General features: G+C 38.3%; 1 protein-coding gene and 1 pseudogene across 1 annotated transcript in view; both read left to right on the forward strand.

Moving 5' to 3' along the window:
• Nucleotides 1-18,915, forward strand: part of SYTL5 (synaptotagmin-like 5) — a 228,280-nt gene that overhangs the window by 23,098 nt on the left and 186,267 nt on the right. The window lies entirely within an intron of this gene.
• LOC105512229 lies at nucleotides 17,397-18,636 on the forward strand (annotated as a pseudogene).

Here is an 18,915-nt window from a genome sequence, read left to right on the forward strand (position 1 = left end):
CCTCACACCCAGGGTCAGCAAGCTACCACTTTGTGAACCAAGCCTGGATCACCACATGTTTTTATATTAGAACATAGCCACATCCATTCAGTTACAGATTGTCTATGGCTACCTTTGTCCTACACTTACCAAGTTGAGTATCTGCCACAGAGACCATAAAGCCCTGCAAAGCCTAAAATATTTACTCTCTGGCCAACTACTCAAACTGTTTACCAACTCCTGCCTTACACAATAGCTGTGGGTTCTAGACCCACTTCTCTCTGGATCTACTCAAGAGAATCTAAAAGAACCATTCACCACATCACAGGATTGTATAAGACACATCAGGTTAATCAACTAGACAAACACTCATGCCTTTTGATTTTGTCTTCTAAGAAGTCCGAATTCAAATCTAGTCCTAATTATAATAACTCATCCCTGATTACTAGCACAATTATTTTTCCATTTCTCATTAAATTTTATTTTTTGTTTATCTTAGTCGAATGGTAGTGACTTTCTACTAAGCCATCTCATTTCTTATTCAGAAGGTGGAATTTAAGTGGTAAATTAACATGGTAAAGTATTATCAGCCTGCCTAATTAGTCATATGTGCTTTAAAAGCACGACTAAAAGTTGCTATTTTTAAAAAGCTACCTTGGAATTTTTGCTTGTAACTCTCAAGGTGAAGGCAGAATTTATCACTGGGATGCCTGAGCTTTTGTGTACACAGGAAAAATACTACTTTAATGTATTTCTTAGTTATGCAGAGGCAAGGCCCAGATCTTATGATGCATAAAAATGTAAAATGTTCTTTTCTTTGGAGGAAGACTACATCTCTGAAGGATTATTATGCTATGAATGGGCTTTTCACCTGTTTTTTCTTCCTTAAAGGGAGTGTGCTGTAGGCCCAAGAGTTTGAGAGAGAGCACAAGACAGAGGTCACTAATCTGAGGAGGTAAGGGCTTTTCTTCTCAGCAACAGGATGGCATGCTGAGTGGCTAAAGAGGAAGGGGGTCAGTATAAGACCTCTGGGAATGAGTAAGACCTGTAGGCTCTAGAAAAAAATATCTCAGAACAGGTTTTAAATCTTTCCAAATTAGTGTTTAAATTACCCTCTGTTTAGCACAAAGCTTCAACAAAGTATTTTAAATAATAGCCTACTGTTTATTTTGCTTTAGTAAAAGATGGGCAAGGCTGTATCGATGTTCTGCATCAACTATTGTTTAAGTAGAAGTGAGGAAGGCACCAGGCAGAGGAAAACAAAAGGGAGGGGCAGTTACCAAATGGGTAGGGGTGGTCTGGGGAGGATTGAAGAGGTGATCCTAGCCTGATTTGAGACAAATGGCCACCTTTGGGAAACCTCAGGAGCATTTTAGGAAATTATTTCCTTTTGCTAAATCTAAAGAGAGATCTCAGAAAGCTGGAATGCCAGAGTAGCTTATGTAACGCACTTTGATGATGATGTTATTAGATGACGTTAGGGTTATGACTGAGAGACATGAAAACTGTAACTGATTTGGTTTTCATCCTTCTAAAACGGAAAAAATATAATAAGAATTCAGAATTCAATCAGGCTGCACAGAGGTTGACTGAAGGAAGTTAGCTGAAAATTAATTGGAATTCAGGGTCGACTTCTAGTTCAGTCAAATGGAGCCATTAACTTTAGGGTAAAACCTGAAACCAACAAAGACCAGTCGCTCTCAAAAAAATAGAGTCTCTTGTTTTCATAGCAAATGTATAAAAGGTAAGGATACCTATTAGGGCCTTACCCTAGTAGATTCTGTGTCCTGACAACCTGGCCTGTCTGCTGAGATGGTAACCCTAGTTTAACTAATTGGTAATTCCAGTTTGCTTAAGCATTGAGATTGCAATGTTGAGACAGCTGGTTATCCTTAAATATTATATTTTACTTTTTTAATTTTAATAGAACTCCAGATTTTTAGCTGGGCATATGTGTGCTCAGAATCAAGATTATATTTTCTAGCCTTCTTTATAGCTAAGTTTGACCATATCAATGCGTTTTTGTCAAAGTGATATAAGAAGTGATGTACAACATCCAGAAGCTATCTCCGAAGGGAGAAAAAGCCTATATTTATTCTTTCCATTTTTTCCCTTCTTTGTGGCTGGAATATAGATAAGATGGCTAGAACTGGAGTAGTCAGCATTGACGATGAGGTGACCTATACTAGAGCAACAAGATAGAAGGAGCCTGGGTCCTTGACATGATGAAACTGCTGTACCAATCTGACTGCCTTTCTCTAGACTTTTACATCAGGGGAAAAACATTTTTCCTTGGTCAGTTACTTTTGCAGGTGAATCTCATCTTGATTAATTTTGCACAAAACGCTCAACTCCCTTGAAATGAAAACATTTTGTCTTAGTTGTTAAGTTTATTTTCTACCCATGGAACATGAAGAACAAATACAGGGACTGTATCAGAGTTATCTCTCTCTACTATAATGCTGTGTAACAACCACAAAATCTCTGTGATGCAACTCAAATTTCCTCCATGTGTCCCTCATCCTCCAGCAGGATAGCCCAGGTATGGTCTCATGGCAATGATAGAGGCAAAAGAGAACAAGTACTTTTTCAAGCCTCTAGTTGTCTCATGTTTGTTGACATCACATTTTCCAAAATAAGGCACGTGCCTGGACTCAGAACCAAGGGATAGGAAAATATATTGTCTCTTGATAGGAGGAACTGCAGTCAATTGGCAAACGGCATGGATACAGGGAAGGGCAAAGAATTGATGTCATTATTTCAATCATTCTAACCTTAATACTAATGTTTTAAAATAAGCTTAGAATTAAATTTTGGGATAGATTTTCATAATCATTACAATACTGTATACATTTTGTATGTAATGTTTTTGCAATATCAGAGAGAATTTGGCGTGTTAGAGAATACGCAAGACTTAGATTATGATTCCAATTTCAAATGTAAGATTTTGTCATTGATTTTAGTCTTTTGATTGATATTCGGAAAGTGTGAGATAAATTTACTAAGTTGGCAAACAGTACTGAAGGCCTAAGAGAAGTTCAGGTTCACTAGGTCTCAAGTTGAATTTTTAGATTTTCTAGCATTAAGTTTTGTGAAAATACCTCATTTGGTACTCTTCTTAAATGTTAGCCCTTCTAAAAGGCTTTCCCTGACCATTCAATAAAAAATGACTATATCACTTTACTTTCTCTTCTATAGAGCATTTATCAGTATCTGGAATGATATCATATATTTATTTATTAACTATTTTACCCACTAAAATATAGTCTCCACAAAGGCAAGCAATTTGTTTTGCTTGCTGCTGTATCCAGAACGTTTATAAAGGAGCTTGGCATATAGTAGGTGCTCAAAAATTTGCTGAATGACTGAATAAAGCTTTTAGTTTTAGGTCATGCCTTTGAAATACTTAAAGAGAAATTTTAATATAATAAATTTATGAATGTAATTTAATTTTTGTAAATGAATTAACTGAATTACAAATAGGGCTAAAAGTTTAAGGAGTTCAGTCTGGTCAATTTGAGTTGACTGAGTATTAATCAAAGGTTTTCTAGTCAGTGACTGTTAAGATTTAGTGTGTATATAAATAGAATAATAGGATTTGCAAACTGGTCTTAAAGACTTAAAGGAAAGCTAGCTTGTTAAATGTTGTTTCAGTAATTGAATATTATTTTTACAAGTAAATTTTAAGAATTAATAAAGTAACAATATTGATTGTTTCTGAATAAAAAAAACTGTGCAAGGACTTAAGAATCCTCATGCTGTCCACACGAAGTCTGTATAATACACATATCGAGGGGCATGGAGCAGTAAACAGCTGAGTCCCAGAGAAGGAGCAAGGAGACATTATTTACTGGGATTGCTGTCACTGTGGGGAATGATGATGGTGTAATACAGGAAATGTAGGCGTTGGGGTAAAATGGAAGGGGGAGCCATCTTTACTTTAAAGAGATGGGTAAACCTTTTCATGTCTCCAAAACTGAAATTGACTTCTGTCTCTCCAAAAACCCCATGATGAGTGAAGACATTAGAGTTGAGGAGAGAGAATAAAGGAATATTTAGGAGGAATTATGGTAGCATTCCTTTTACAAATCAATTGAAAAGGGGAACAAATAAACAATTTTCAACAACTTAATGATAAAGGTACCCACTGGGAGTGTTGGAATAGCAGTAATGGCAGTCACAATGACTCTGGTTTCATCAGAGCAGAATCTCCTGTCTCTGGCTTTAATTATCTACCATTCTGGCTATATTGTCACATAACAACCACCTCAAAAACTAGTGGCTAAAAATAATTATTTTATTTTGTTCACAATTTTGTGGGCTAAGAATCTGGGAAAGGCTCAGCAGGACAAATTTCTGGTTCAGATTGTATGAGCTAGAAAAGATGGGACTGCAAGGTTAGCTTCCAAGAAGGATTTTTTTACCCACATGCCTAGTACCTTAGTGCTCTTTGATCTCTCACTCTCTACATGTTGTATCATTCTTCAGAGCCTCTTGTGTAGCTTGAGATTCTCACAGCATGATGGCCTCAGGGTAGTTGCCCTTCTTACAGGATGGCTAGCTTCCAAGAGGCAGAAAGTAGGATTTGGCAGGGTAGTTATGGCCTACAAGTAGAACTGGAGTAGCATTACTTCCACTGACTCAGTTGGTCAAAGCACTCACAAGGCCTGCACAGATTTAAAGGAGGTGGAGATATAGACTCCACTTTTTAATGGTGCGGTGTCAATGTCACATTGACTGAAAATGGCAGAGTAAGGACCTCTGAAAATTCACTCCTACATAAAAATAATAAGAACACTGAAAAATGGTCAGAATCAACATTTTCAGAACTCTGGAAATTAATCAAAGGGTTGTGCAAATCTGGATAGCATTTATTCAAGTACAATGGCTAAAACTCATCAAGAACTGTAAGCTTTCTGGCATTTTAACTTTCCATATTCCCATCCTCCTTTCTTCAGCTCCATGGTAGCCTTAAACACCAATAGCCTACAATCAGTGAAAACCAGCATCCTGACAGCCACCGGAAAGGGTAGAACAGAGTTGAAGCACTTTGCGACATTCCAGAGAATTATCATTATTTGACCTGTCTGTGGTTCCCTGGAAAACACCAACCTCAAGGCTGACTTTATTTTACCTGACTTGGAGCTTGCTCAGTAGGTAAACCTTTTTCTTCAGAGAATTCATCAAAAACAACGGAGGCAATTGTTGAAACTTGAAGCTGCCTGAGGTGGCAGATAGATTGCAATTGAGGTAGACAATAGGCTAAACAAAAAACTTAAATGGAATAACTGGGAAATGAAATGTCCATGGGGGCTTCAAAAATTGTAACATGTTCCTGGAAATCTGGAGGGCCATGCACATATATAGGGCTCTTTGCATGCTCAAGAAAAACCTGAGAAGTCTCTAACTTTTTATGTCTGACTAACTTCAAGGTGCTATGCAAATAAGAAGTAAAGGCTAAGGTGGAGTTGTAAACTCTGCCTGAGTGTTGAGGGGGTGCCTCAACATGCACTCAGAGACCCTCAACAAAGACTAGGAGACTTACTGGTTTCAGACATGAAAGGAAATCTCAAGCAAATCATTCGCTAACAGAGTAGAAACTTCACTGGCCACACATGACAAGGAATACAGATTTCACCAAATTAGTTTAGAAAAGTCACTAAGCAAACAAGAAACCCTGGGCAAGTAGGAGAAATTGATTTCCCCAGTTACCACGTTATATTATTTTAAATGTCCAGTTTTAAATTACGAGGCAAGCAAAGGAACAAGAAACTATGACGTATCCATGGTAAAAATGAGTCAATAGAAACTATCTTTGAGGAAGCCCAGTTGCTGGGGATACTGACTTGAAATCAGCTATTTTATAAAGAGCTGAAGAACTAAGGAAAAGCATAGAACAATGTCTTACAAGTACAGAACAGAACATCAACAAAGAGAGAAAGTATTTAAAAAGAAACTTGCAAGCTGAAAAGTTCAGTAACTGAAATAAAACTTTCAGTCAAGGTGTTCAACAGATTTGAGCAAGCAGAAGAAAGAATCAGTGGACTTGATAATAGACTGATTGAGATAATCTAATCTGAGGAGCAGGAAAAAGAAAGAAAGAAAGAAAGAAAAACACAGCCTAAGAGACCTGTGGGACACCAGAAGGCATACTAGCATACTCATAATGGGAGTCCTAACAGAAGAGAGAGAAAAGACAGCAGAAATAATATTTCTTTTTCTTTTCTTTTCTTTTTTTTTTTTTTTTTGAGATGGAGTCTAGATCTGTTGCCCAGGCTGGAATGAATTGGCACGATCTTGGCTCACTGCAACCTCCGCCTCCTGGGTTCAAGTGATTCTCCTGCCTTAGTCTCCCAAGTTGCTGGGACGACAGACTCCCACCACCACGCCTTGCTAATTTTTGTATTTTTAGTAGAGACGGGGTTTCACCATGTTGGCCAGGCTGGTCTCAAACTCCTGACCTCAAGTGATCCGCCTGCCTTGGCCTCCGTAAGTGCTGGGATTACAGGCATAAGCCACTGTGCCTGGCCGAATACTTCAAAATAAAATGGCCAAAAACTTTACAAATTCAATAAAAGATATGAATCTACACATTTGAGAATCCCTATGAATTCCAAGTTGGATAAACTCAAAGAGATCCACATTTAGACAAATAATAATCAGACTGTCAACATGAAGAGAAACCTTGAAAGCAGCAATACTATCAGATCAGGAATCTCCAATAAGATTACCAGCAGGTTTCTTATCAGAAACCATGGAGGACAGAAGGCAGAGTGTTGATGTATTTGAAGTGCTAAAAGAAAGAGACTGTCAACTAAGACGCTAAGACTTCCATATCTATCAAAACTATCATTCAAAAATGAAGGAGAATTTCAGGCATTCCGGATAAATAAAAATAGAGAGAATTTGTCACTATTAGACCTGTCCAACAGGAAAAATTAGAGAGTCTTTCAGGCTAAAATGAAAGGACACCAAACTGTTACTCAAAACCATGTAAAGAAATAAAGAACCCAGGTAAAGATAACTATATAGTTAAATATATATAAAGTACAGCATAAATTTATTTTTTAAACTATTTTTTCTCCTCTTTGATTTAAAAGGCAACTTCATAAGGCAATAATTATAAGTCTGTATTGATGGGCATGCAATGTTTAAAGCTTTAATTTTTATGACAATATCTACACAAATAAGGGTGCATAGAATGGAGATAAATTGGAGCAATTTTTTTTGTATTCTGTTGTAATTAAATTGGCATTAATCCGAACTAGTTTGTTTTAAGTTAAGCTGTTAATTGTCATTGCCAGGGTAACTACTAAGAAAATAACTTTAAAAATACAGTAAAAGTAATGACAAGAGAATTAAATGGTACACCAGAAAGTATCTTTTTAACACAATAAGGCAATAATGGATGACTAGAAGAGCAAAAACGCATAAGACATATGAAAAATAAATTTCAAAATGGCAGATACAAATCCTGCTTGACCAGTAACAGCATTAAATATAAGTGAATTAAACAGCGTAATGGATTTTAAAAAATGATACAACTGTATTCTGGCCACAAGAGACATACGTTGGATTCAAAGTTACAAATATGTCAAAAGTTAAAGAATGGAGAAAGATATACCATGCAAATAGTAATCAAAAGAGAGCTGGAGAGGCTATTCTAATATCAGACAAAATAGACTTTAAGACAAAATTGTTGCTAGAGATAAAAGAATATATTTTATAATATAACTGTCAATCCAACTAGAAGATGTGAAAATTATGAACATATAGGCACCCAAGAAGAGAATGTCAAAACACATGAAGCAAAAATTGACAGAAAAGCACATGTGATGGGAGTTATTGTTGTGGTCATCTTTAGAAAATATAATCTGCCACATGCACTAGAAAAATAACACTATGTTTAGTGTTCACATTATCTTGTTCTAGTAACTCTCATTTAGATATCTGTTATAGAAATTAATGGACTGATTATCCCTCACATCTCAAGATCATTTATTAAGACTTCACATTAGCATCCAAAGGCTGAGGCAGTGCAGAGTTCATATGATACAGCTCATATAATTTTAAAAAGAAAGCATCCTTTTGTCTAGGTTTTTCATCTTTTGTATATAAGCCTGCCTTCCCCTAGAGGTCTAGATGTGATGTATTGATAGCCAGCTGTTGAGGACTGTAGGTGATTTACTCACCTCCAAGTTCTAGAGGCAAATTCTTATGGTGAACCAGGAAGCTGAGGCTTCCTTCATTGAACATTTAGAATGCTGTTATTCACCCAACAGTTGATATAGTCCATGTCATACTTATAAATTTTTCCCACAAGGGGACAGCATATATCAAAATGGGCTAGGTGCAGTGGCTCACGCCTGTAATCCCAACACTTTGGGAGGCAGAGGAGAGCAGATCACCTGAGGTCGGGAGTTCAAGACCAGCCTGACCAACATGGAGAAACCTCGTCTCTACTAAGAAAAAAAAAAAATACAAAAATTAGCTGGGCGTGGTGGTGAGTGACTGTAATCTCAGGTACTTGGGAGGCTGAGGCAGGAGAATTGCTTGAACCCAGAAGGGGGAGGTTGCAGTGAGCCGAGATCATGCCACTGCACTCCAGCCTGGGCAACAGAGCAAGACTCTGTCTCAAAAAAAAAAAAAAAAAAAAGTAAGTTGATAGGTGTGGTAGGTACATTTTCTAGAAATTCTCCCCATGATTCGAGGTCCCAATCGCCAGGACCTGTGAATGTAATTGGGTATGAAATTTGTGATTGAGTCTTGTCACAACTGTGTTACTTCATAACACAGTTGTAAAGGTAAGCTATCAGGGTATCAAGTAGCCTAATCTAAACACATGGGCCCTTAATTAAAGTAGAGAATTTTCTCCAACTGGTGGCAGAAGAAGAGGGCAGACGGAAATGTCAGAGACATTCAAAACACAAGAAGGCTTTGATTCACGACCATTCCTAGCTTTGAAGATGAAGGGGACCACATGAAAACCGTGGATGGCCTCTACAAGCTGAGGGAGGCTGTCAGCTGTCAGCTAGAAAAGGAAGGGGGACCTCAGTCCTACAACTGCAAGAAAATGAATTCTGCCAACAACTTAAATGGACTTTTGGTTGAAGCAGATTTTCCCCCATAGCCTCTTGAAAAGAGCTCAGCCCAGCCAGCACCTTGATTCCAATCTTTTGAAACTCAGAGCAGAAAATCTAGCCACGTACACCCGGAATTATGGCCTACACAACTGTGAGGTACTAAACGAGTATTCTTATAAACTGCTCAGTTTATGGTGATTTGTTACACATCCATGGCAAATTAATACAGTGGATCAACAGAGTACCAATGTGGAACCCCCATTAATTCTTATCTTTCTTCTTCCCATGATCACATGAGTGAGCTACACAGATGTTGTATATAAAGCAAATGTGAAGATGTCTATGACAAGCGATGGGCATTGCAAATTCAGGGATTTCCCCAATACAGACAGAAAGTCTATGGATTTAATGATTGTTGCATATGTGATACGGGTTTTATTATCGCTTCAAAACATTATGTTTCATTACGGAAGGGGGTTGGGCTGTAATCTTGGTTGGGGGACATATGAACTAAGACAATATTCTTACACAAATGATTGGGGGGAATATGTGAGAAATGAATACATGATATATGGGCACAATTTCAACTTTATTTTTACTGCAGCAGATAATGATAAGATGTATTTTCACTGAGCCTGTAGAACTTAAAGGGCTTGTCCAGGGAGATTTTTGAATGTACAGTTTTGGAAATCTTTTCAGAAAATGAATAGAGAAACTTACCTTTTGTTGTCCTTCATTGTTCAACCTTCCCTCATTGAAAATAACCCTGTGTCAGACACTGGTGATAACTATCAAATTGTTAATCATTCTGCAGCCCCACCAAAGTAGAAAATCTTTCTGCTCTCAGATGCTGCATCTCTCTAATAGTAGCAGCCTAATCTTGCACCTTGACATGAATCAACTCATGACTGACTTTAAAATGCTTAAGCAAATGCTTATTTGCATTGAGTTTTCCATTTCTTTATACTATATCCCCGTTGTTCATAAAGTCACATGCTTTAAAACTTTGGTTTGAATGGAAAAGAAACTTAAAGATACAAAGAGCTGAGATTGATCCTTAACCCAAAAAATAAGAATTTTCCCTCTCTGCCATTCATTGTGTCATTTTGTCATATTCTCTCTCTGTCTCTCTCTCTCTCCCCCATCACTCCTTTCCTCCTTCCTTCCCTCTTTGGCCTCCTCCCTTGCTCCTGTTTTAAATATATATTCCTATTCCATTGTAATGCCAAAATGCTTTAGACTGAGCATAACCCTCACTTGAGCTTTTTCCCTTTTATCAGCTAAGCTTGGAAATTTTCAGAGGTTAGATATGATTAGTTACTGTGAAATACCAAGACAGACCTTTTGGCAATTGTCCTTTCATCCAAATGAAGGGTTCAACTTTCAAACAGTTCATTTACTAGGTACTGCACCTATTCAAATGAGCCTGCATTAATACAAACATTTTTGAAACAAAGTTGTTGAGATTGTTTGAAAGACGGCCAGGCACGGTGGCTCACACCTGTAATCCCAGTACTTTGGGAGGCAGAGGCGGGCAGATCACCTGAGGTCGGGAGTTCGAGACCAGACTGACCAACATGGAGAAACCACGTCTGTACTAAAAATACCCAAAAAACTAGCCAGGCGTGGTGGCAGGTGCCTGTAATCTCAGCTATTGAGAAGGCTGAGGCAGGAGAATCGCTTGAACTTGGGAGGCGGAGGTTGCGGTGAGCTGAGATCAAGCCACTGCACTCCAGCCTGGGCAACAAGCAAAATTCCTTCTAAAAAAAAAAGAAAATAAAAAAGAAAGAAAGATAACCCATCCCACAAGAAGAAGATCAGTTTCCTTACAAGCAGGTTATTCTCCTAGTCACAAATGTATACACAGACTTAATTTCTTTTTATGTTTTAGCTTTATCTTTATCCTTCCTCTGCTGTGCTGGTGCTGCACAGAAATTATCTAGAGGAAGACGTGTATAGGGCAGGGGCAGGGCCTAGCTTAAGATGAGACCTGGAGAATATTGCTAATAATTACAACAGGAAATGGAAAGGCTGTCTTAGAATATTTTATGTGCTATTCATTGTCATCCTAGGTGCACTGGCTGAGCGCCATCAATTATACACAGTAATGCAATTAGTCAACACACAGAAGCTTGTATTCCAAATGAAAATTTCCTACATCTGAGGCATCTGTGTAAAAGGTAAGATGCACTACATTTCCAAAACTGTGTATAAAATTCTATTTACAATGGCTTACGAACTCAATACCCCTAGAGGCAAGGCAGGTAGACAATAAGGAAACAGTGGTAACTATGATAAATTGGGTGTGTCTGCCCTATCTTTTTGTCTTGTTTTGTTTTGAGATGGAGTCTCCCTCTGTTGCCCAGGCTGGAGTGCAGTGGCGTGATCTTGGCTCACTGCAACCTCCGCCTTCCAGGTTCAAGCGATTCTCCTGCCTCAGCCTCCTCGAGTAGCTGGGACTACAGGCGTGCGCCTCCATATCCAGCTAATTTTTTTTGTATTTTTAGTATAGATGAGGTTTCACCACATTGGCCAGGCTGGTCTCAAACTCTTGACCTCAGGTGATCCGCCCGCCTCAGCCTTCCAAAATGCTGGGATTATAGGTGTGAACCACTGCACCTGGCTGTGTCTGCCCTATCTTAAGGAGACAGCCATGCTCCAACCTCTGCCTCTTGTTGCCACACAGATTCTGAGATCACTGTTGCCCGATACTGATTCTTGAAAGAGGAAGCGGAAACATGGATTATTTTATTTGAATTCCCCCATATATAAATGCTTATTCTTTTTTCATACAAATGAAGCATAATAGACAAGACAAACAAAACACTCCTATATGCTGAATTTAGCCACTGGATCATTAATATCAAGGTGACCATTAAAATCAAGGGTTCCCAGTGATCTCGTTTCCCTCATTGGTTCTGTCCCTTTTACTAGGTAGACATATTTAGTATACAAACAAGTATTTTCAGTTAGGGATAGGTGTATATGTATGTGTGTGTATATATATGTGTATATATGTGTATATGTGTATATATGTGTATATATGTGTGTGTATATGTGTGTGTATTATACACATGTATATATGTGTATGTATATATGTATATAATTTGTGCAAGGGTGTTATCTTTTGCATGAAAATCAGTGTAGGTGTATGAACTGGGCCTGGGAAATTTATTGGAAGTCAGTAATAAATAAATATGACCACCGTGTTTATTTTACTGTCTTCTGATTAAATTTTATGTTGACTCTGGAGTCACTTATCTGATACACTGCAGTGGGATATTTCCAGGAGACTTATTTGGAAAACCTGATTAGAACCCAGTAGAGGGTAAATGACAGAGTCCAGTGAAAGCAAACATTCTTGGAGGCAGTTGTATTCACTCTTCATGACTATTTCTGGAAATAAGCTTTAGGGAAGGATGTTGCCTAACTAGGGCTTACTATAGAGGGATTTTCCTGTTCCTGCTGGCAATTTATGTGGTTACTATGAATCAGTAGTAGAATTAAATGAATTTGTTGACTGAATCAGTTGGAGTTTCTGTTTGTTTTAAATCAGGCATACAATATATCATGCCCAGCAATGACATTTAAATAGAGATTTAGAATCACTGGATTACTAAATATAAGTATCATATGGACAAGTAAAATGCATCAACTTCAGGGATTCCCTGCCAGAAAGTCATGCATACTGGATTCACTGCACAGCCGTATCTGGGACCAGTTCCCCACCACATTCAGCTTGTGCAGGGACAATCCCAGAAAGAAATGTAAAGTGGCTGATTACAGTTTTGGAGTGTATTTCCTGAGACCCCTTCCCCCTTTCTGACCATGTAATTCATCATTGATATTAACATAATAATGATGATCGAGGTAATAAAACCTAGATCTTTCTCATATGAAGTTCAGAGACCGTAGCAGAGGCTGCTGGTGCCCTGCCATATCCCTTCGGTGTTCACCTGGACATGCAAAAGGCTGCTTGCTACAAAAACCTGCTACGGTTACTCTCTGTCTGAGAAATTTTTTTCCCCTGTGGTCAAAGAGGCAAGCTCTCCTTCTGTCTAGGATAAGGTCCCCAGAAGTAGCCTTTAACCAATGACTGACGGGAAGTTGATTGATAAAAGCATCCCAACTTCCTTGACTGTCAAATGATGATTCTCTAAGATGTGACTTTGCATTTCCAGCAAGTTCCCATGTGATGCTTATCCTGCTGGCCAGGGACTACACTGTGAGAACCACTGTACCAAAGACATTGAGCCACATCAAGGACTGAAGCATTTTAGGATTTGATCACATGTTCTTTTCATAGAATAATTTTCTAAAATCTATTTTTAGTTATGCCTCCTACCCATGGAAGTCAGTTACTTGAAATAACCTGTAGGGAAAAAAACTTTTCATTTATATTTTATCTTAGCCATTCCCTTACTGTGATTTGATTTTCTTGCTGTCAAAGTAAACTGTTTTGGTAGGCCTAAACTACCAAAAAGTCATTAGTGGTATAAATTTTCAAATAATTCAAAAAAATTCTATTGCATTATTTGTGAATCTAAATGGGTTAATGAGTTTTATTCTACAAATAATATTTATAATAATAAGTCTTTCATAAACATAAGCACAAATTCTTTCATTAGTACATTTTTCCTGTATGTCAACATTTTAAATAAAGTACATATGTGAATTTTATGGCATTTTTTTCATTTGAGATCATATATTTCTTTAAGGGAAATAACACATCACTTCAGATTCCTGTTAATTTTACCTGCTGTCATCTCCTACCTAAATGAGTCATGTCAAGTATTACATGCTGCTTCTCCTGACAAGTACCTGAAAGTTGGAGCAATTTTCACACACTGTGTCTTATTCTTCTGTCATAGTTCTTTAATGCATTATGGGCAGGAAATGACTTTGACTGATGAAAAGAGTTAGTGGGAGGATGTTCAAATCAAATGGCACTTATCCTTGCCCTCCACCCCCTTATCTCTGAGAACTCCCCACAGATGGCTTACGTCGTCCTGGGCTGGTTTATGGTATAGCACCATTCTCTGCTAAGCTCTTAAACAGCAGTACATCTGTTTAATTCCACGTCTTCTCTATCCGTTCTGGGCTCTCCTATCCTCTTCCCCATTGCTGTGCTTCACTTTATTCCTTTTTTCAAATAAAACTAACATATGGCTTTTGTGTGTGGCTGATTTCTAAATCCTGGAAATAACAGGGAAGGGAAAAAATGGTGACAACCCAGCCCAGTACCACAAACTTACAACAGAATATCATGCCACCATGTTCTCAGTTCTTTAGCTATGCCCAATCACAGAGAATTTCTCCTCAGGCCTCCATATTGCTTATATCTTTGCCTCTTCGTCTTTCTCTCCCCTGCTTTCATCCAATCTTCCCTTCTTGCTGGCCTCCCTCCCGGCCACCTTAGTCTCTCTTACTCTGTTTCATGGTGTAATTTGGCTTTCATTCATTTAAACTTTGAGCAAGGGTCCTCACATTTCTCTATGAACAAGTCAGTCAAGGCCCATCATCAAAGTATTTTTATAGACAAAAGAGCTATCTACCTCAGAGAAGATTTGAATCATTCTCCTAGAGAGGATGAAGTGACTATAGTCAGTATTGTTTTAAGTACCATTTTAAATACCCCCTACATTTGTTGAAGGGAAGACAATAGGGAGGCTTACTGCTGAGAGTATTTTTGTGAATTGACACAGGTCTGGAAAGGAAAACTAAGGTGAATTAGGAAGTGCATTGCTGGCTTATGTTAAAGAAGAAAATGTTTAAGGACTCTTGCTAAAGATGGCAATGAAGGCTTTATTTGGGGAGACTATCGCTATAGGTAGAGGAACCACTGCAATGATGTCTTGAAATGGGGGAAGGATATTGGGCTGAACTCCAATAAGGACAAGTGGGGATTTACAGCCAAGGAGCAGGTCAGTGGGTGGAAAATTACTAAAAGGAAACCTCAGGGTAAGGGTGACTCTTACTAGACCAACTCAACATAATTCCTGCTGAAGGCTGCCCAGGGTGATTTGATATCTCGAGGATGGGGGATGAGAAATTTGATGATACAAAGTGTGGGGGATTTTCAGTAAAGTAACTTAGCCCCATTCTTGCTTATACTTGATTCTACAGGGACAAAGAGGGAAGTCCAAGGTCAGAACTAGGTTAAAGGAGAGAGTCTTTGTTACTTGGAAGTCAGATTCCTCATTCTAGCTCTGCTTCTGTCTGGCAGTGTGGTCTTTTACAAGCCACTTAATGGCTCCCAGCCTGTGTTTCATTTGTAAATCGAAAGAGTTTGTTCTGTGTTTTTCAAGCTGAAGCATAAGCCTACACATAACAAACAAAAATTCACCATGGCTCCTGTTGAAGCAAGGGAGGAGTCCAGACCCACCCCTTTATTTTTTTCTCTTCCATGGCCTCATGGGCACAGTTCTGAAAACACTAATCTAGATGGTTTTCGTAAACAATTGTTCCCTGCTTTTCTGGAGCTTTTTATCAAAATTCAGTTTACTATAAATGCTCCTCATATGTCAAGCAGAAGCCTCTCAGGTGGAAGCCTGAGAAAGGAACTTCCCATGGCCTGACATAGCTGAGGAATTTTGGAGCACAGTCGTTTCATGTTTATTTATGGGTTGTTTACGGCCCTAGGCTAAGCTATAACCAAATCTTACTCACCATCCTATGTATTCCTAATATTTAAAAGTCTATCACAGGTCTGGTCTATTTTGGAAATGATGTACCTGTTGAAAAATATTTTTTTTCTGGGAAGAGAGTCTGGGGGTCATTTTGATTGAGATTTGACATTTGGCAATAACTGATGAGTATGTTTTTTATCTTAAAATGCCTGCGTAATTGACAATATACTTAAAGAAATCTATTACATTAGCAGGTGATTCCATGAAGAAGGCAGAAAGCACTTAAACCTCTATAGCAGGAATTTGTGACATACCACAAAACTGCCCCAACCCCTTGGGAACTTGATTTGCATTCACTTGTGGAGATGAGTCCCCTGCACTTGCCAGAGACCCATGCCAAGTGGGCAGTGGGGCAAAAAACGGAGGGTCATTCCATGAATGCAGGCACAACTGAAAGTAAGTTAACACCTCCAGAGGCAATCCTTAGCCAACGGTGAGTAGGAGTAGGTAGATTAATGCCCCAGCCACTCCTACCTTTGATGGTATGATTTTGAAGGGTATTCTGTGCAGTTCTTCACAGTATCCTCAAGGAGACTGAGTCTCATTTTTCTATAGAAGTAGCATACGTTTGATTTTCTTTCTTCCTTTCTCCGTTTCACTTTCTCTGTCTCTCACTTTTGCATCCTGGGATTACCTCATAAATACTTATCTGCCTCCAATTCCTTGCCTCAGGGTCCACTTTTGGGGGGAACCCAAATTAAACTAACTTCCAATGCTGGTACAACTTCCTATACTAACAATTAAATAGGTGGTAGACTGATTTCAAAGCAAAGCTTTTGCATTCTGCAACTACTCTTAACTACATATATGTTATTGTTTCAGTAAATTGTACTGTGTTCTTGAGAATACAATCTGAAGCGAAGCAGAGGAATAGGTACAGTAATTCTATTTTTACAAGAATTATAAATTGAGATAACCGTGAATTATATGATTTTAGAATTTACCTTTTTAGCTTTCATGGAGCAAGTTTGTTGAGGGTTTTTAATTCAGTAAGAAGATAAATATGATGCGGTTTTATTTTTGTCAGTTAACTATCCCCCAACTGTGTCAACACCCCTTTCCCAAAGATTTTATACTAACTTTATGACATCTTAGTCAGATTCCATGACTCTCATCTTACTTTGTATTCCTGGAAATAATCATTTTATTTCAGAAAATTATTTTCTCCTCAGTGGGAGGGAGGGAATTATCAGTCTCCGTGAACACCCCCTAAAAGACTGGTGACTTTTCCACCTTCTGCACAGTTCTCCAGTCTTTATGGGAAAGCAGGGTGGTGTTGGTTGATGATAAGGGTGGCACTGTCCTGGCACCTTCCAATAAACCTGATCTCTACTGTAGGTGGCTCACTGAAGACTCAATGAACTTAGAGCGTGTCTTCAAATTGCTCCTTAAACTCCCATCTGCATCCTGTTGTGGTATGTTTACTTAATCTTAACAGTAAATGAATTTGTACTTCCTGAGTTCACATCAGCAAGTCTGTTATTAGAAGTCAGTTTGAGTTTTAGAAATTTATTAGGTATGATTTACTCATAGTAAATGAGACTTGGCTAAAACAGGTGGAATGACAAAATCAGAAGCATCAAAAATCATGGCTACAGTCACCTTATGACCATCCAGAATTAGGCTATCTGCAGAGATTTGAGAAATGGCAACAAATGAAAGTGCCAGCATCTTTAGTTCAGCATTTGTAACTGTGGAGTATGTAGATTCACTTTTACCTGAGAGTCCTCTGCAAGAACCATTTTAAAATGCTTGGAATTATATGTTGATAATTATACAATGTTCTAGATTGCAACATGGGGATCTGCTATCATTCATGAAAGCTTTTATTTCTTGTTCTTTTTGCTTGGATTTCTATTTCAATTTATACTTTGCGTTAAAAAGAATAACATTGGCCGGGCGCGGTGGCTCAAGCCTGTAATCCCAGCACTTTGGGAGGCCGAGGCGGGTGGATCCGAGGTCAGGAGATCAAGACCATCCTGGCTAACATGGTGAAACCCGTCTCTACTAAAAATACAAAAAACTAGCCGGGCGAGTTGGCGGGCGCCTGTAGTCCCAGCTACTCGGAGGCTGAGGCGGGAGAATGGCGTGAACCCGGGAGGCGGAGCTTGCAGTGAGCCGAGATCGCGCCACTGCACTCCAGCCTGGGCGACACAGCAAGACTCCGTCTCAAAAAAAAAAAAAAGAATAACATTGAAAAATATAAACCAGAGACATGGGAAAACCAATGGAAATGCTTTACAGTACTTCTCTTTAATCACTTTTATATCCAGTTGCTTTTATTTGTGGAACCTATCATTTTACAGAGTATTTCAATATTATTTATGATTGAAAAAGAATGACAAAATGGTATATGCTTTTGGCAAGGTGCTTTGGCTATACTACAGTCTTTGATACTACTTGGCACTATTTCTAAGCCTGCATAGATTCTTGTACCACAAAAAGAGTATGTAAATAGATTCATAAAATTCATCAGAAGTTTCAAGCCCCATTTGGAATAGAAGCTGAATATGCACATCCTTTGGAAATTCTAATTCTTGGAACTGGATTTTTCATTGGAATCATGCTTTTGTGTGATCATGTAATTAATTCTTCTTTGGACATGGGTGATAATTTATTTGATAGAAATTATTGATGCCCATCGTGGTTATGATATTCCTCTCAAACCTTTAAATCTCATCCTTTTCTATGCTGGTTCTCAGCATCATGATTTACACCACATAAACTTCATCAGAAAGTATGCTTCTACATTTTCATGGTGGAATAGAATTTTTGGAACACACTTTCAGTTTAACGTTTATAGTGAAAATATGAAGAAGTTTGAGAAAAAGCTGAATAAATATCTCATAAAAACCTTTCTGAAGATATACATTTTCCTGAATTGAAACTAGTAGCTAACATTGCTTCTGGGGAGCAGAAAGAAGCATGTGTCTTGGCTGCTGAGTGATAAAACGAATATTAATAACCTTTAGTTATCTTCCCAGTGGAGACTTTTTCTACTTTACACACAAATTCTGTATATGTAGAAATACACAGATAATAAGTATTTCCTGCAAAACTAGTCCCCTGTTCATCACCTCACTGCTTTTCTCTCTTGCCCCACTTTCTTCTCTCCCTCATTTCCTCCTCTCCTTAAACTTTCCCCTTTCATTCACTGTCCCTTA

This window comes from Colobus angolensis, unplaced genomic scaffold (genome assembly GCF_000951035.1).
Source record: "Colobus angolensis palliatus isolate OR3802 unplaced genomic scaffold, Cang.pa_1.0 Scaffold103, whole genome shotgun sequence".
NCBI lineage: Eukaryota > Metazoa > Chordata > Mammalia > Primates > Cercopithecidae > Colobus > Colobus angolensis.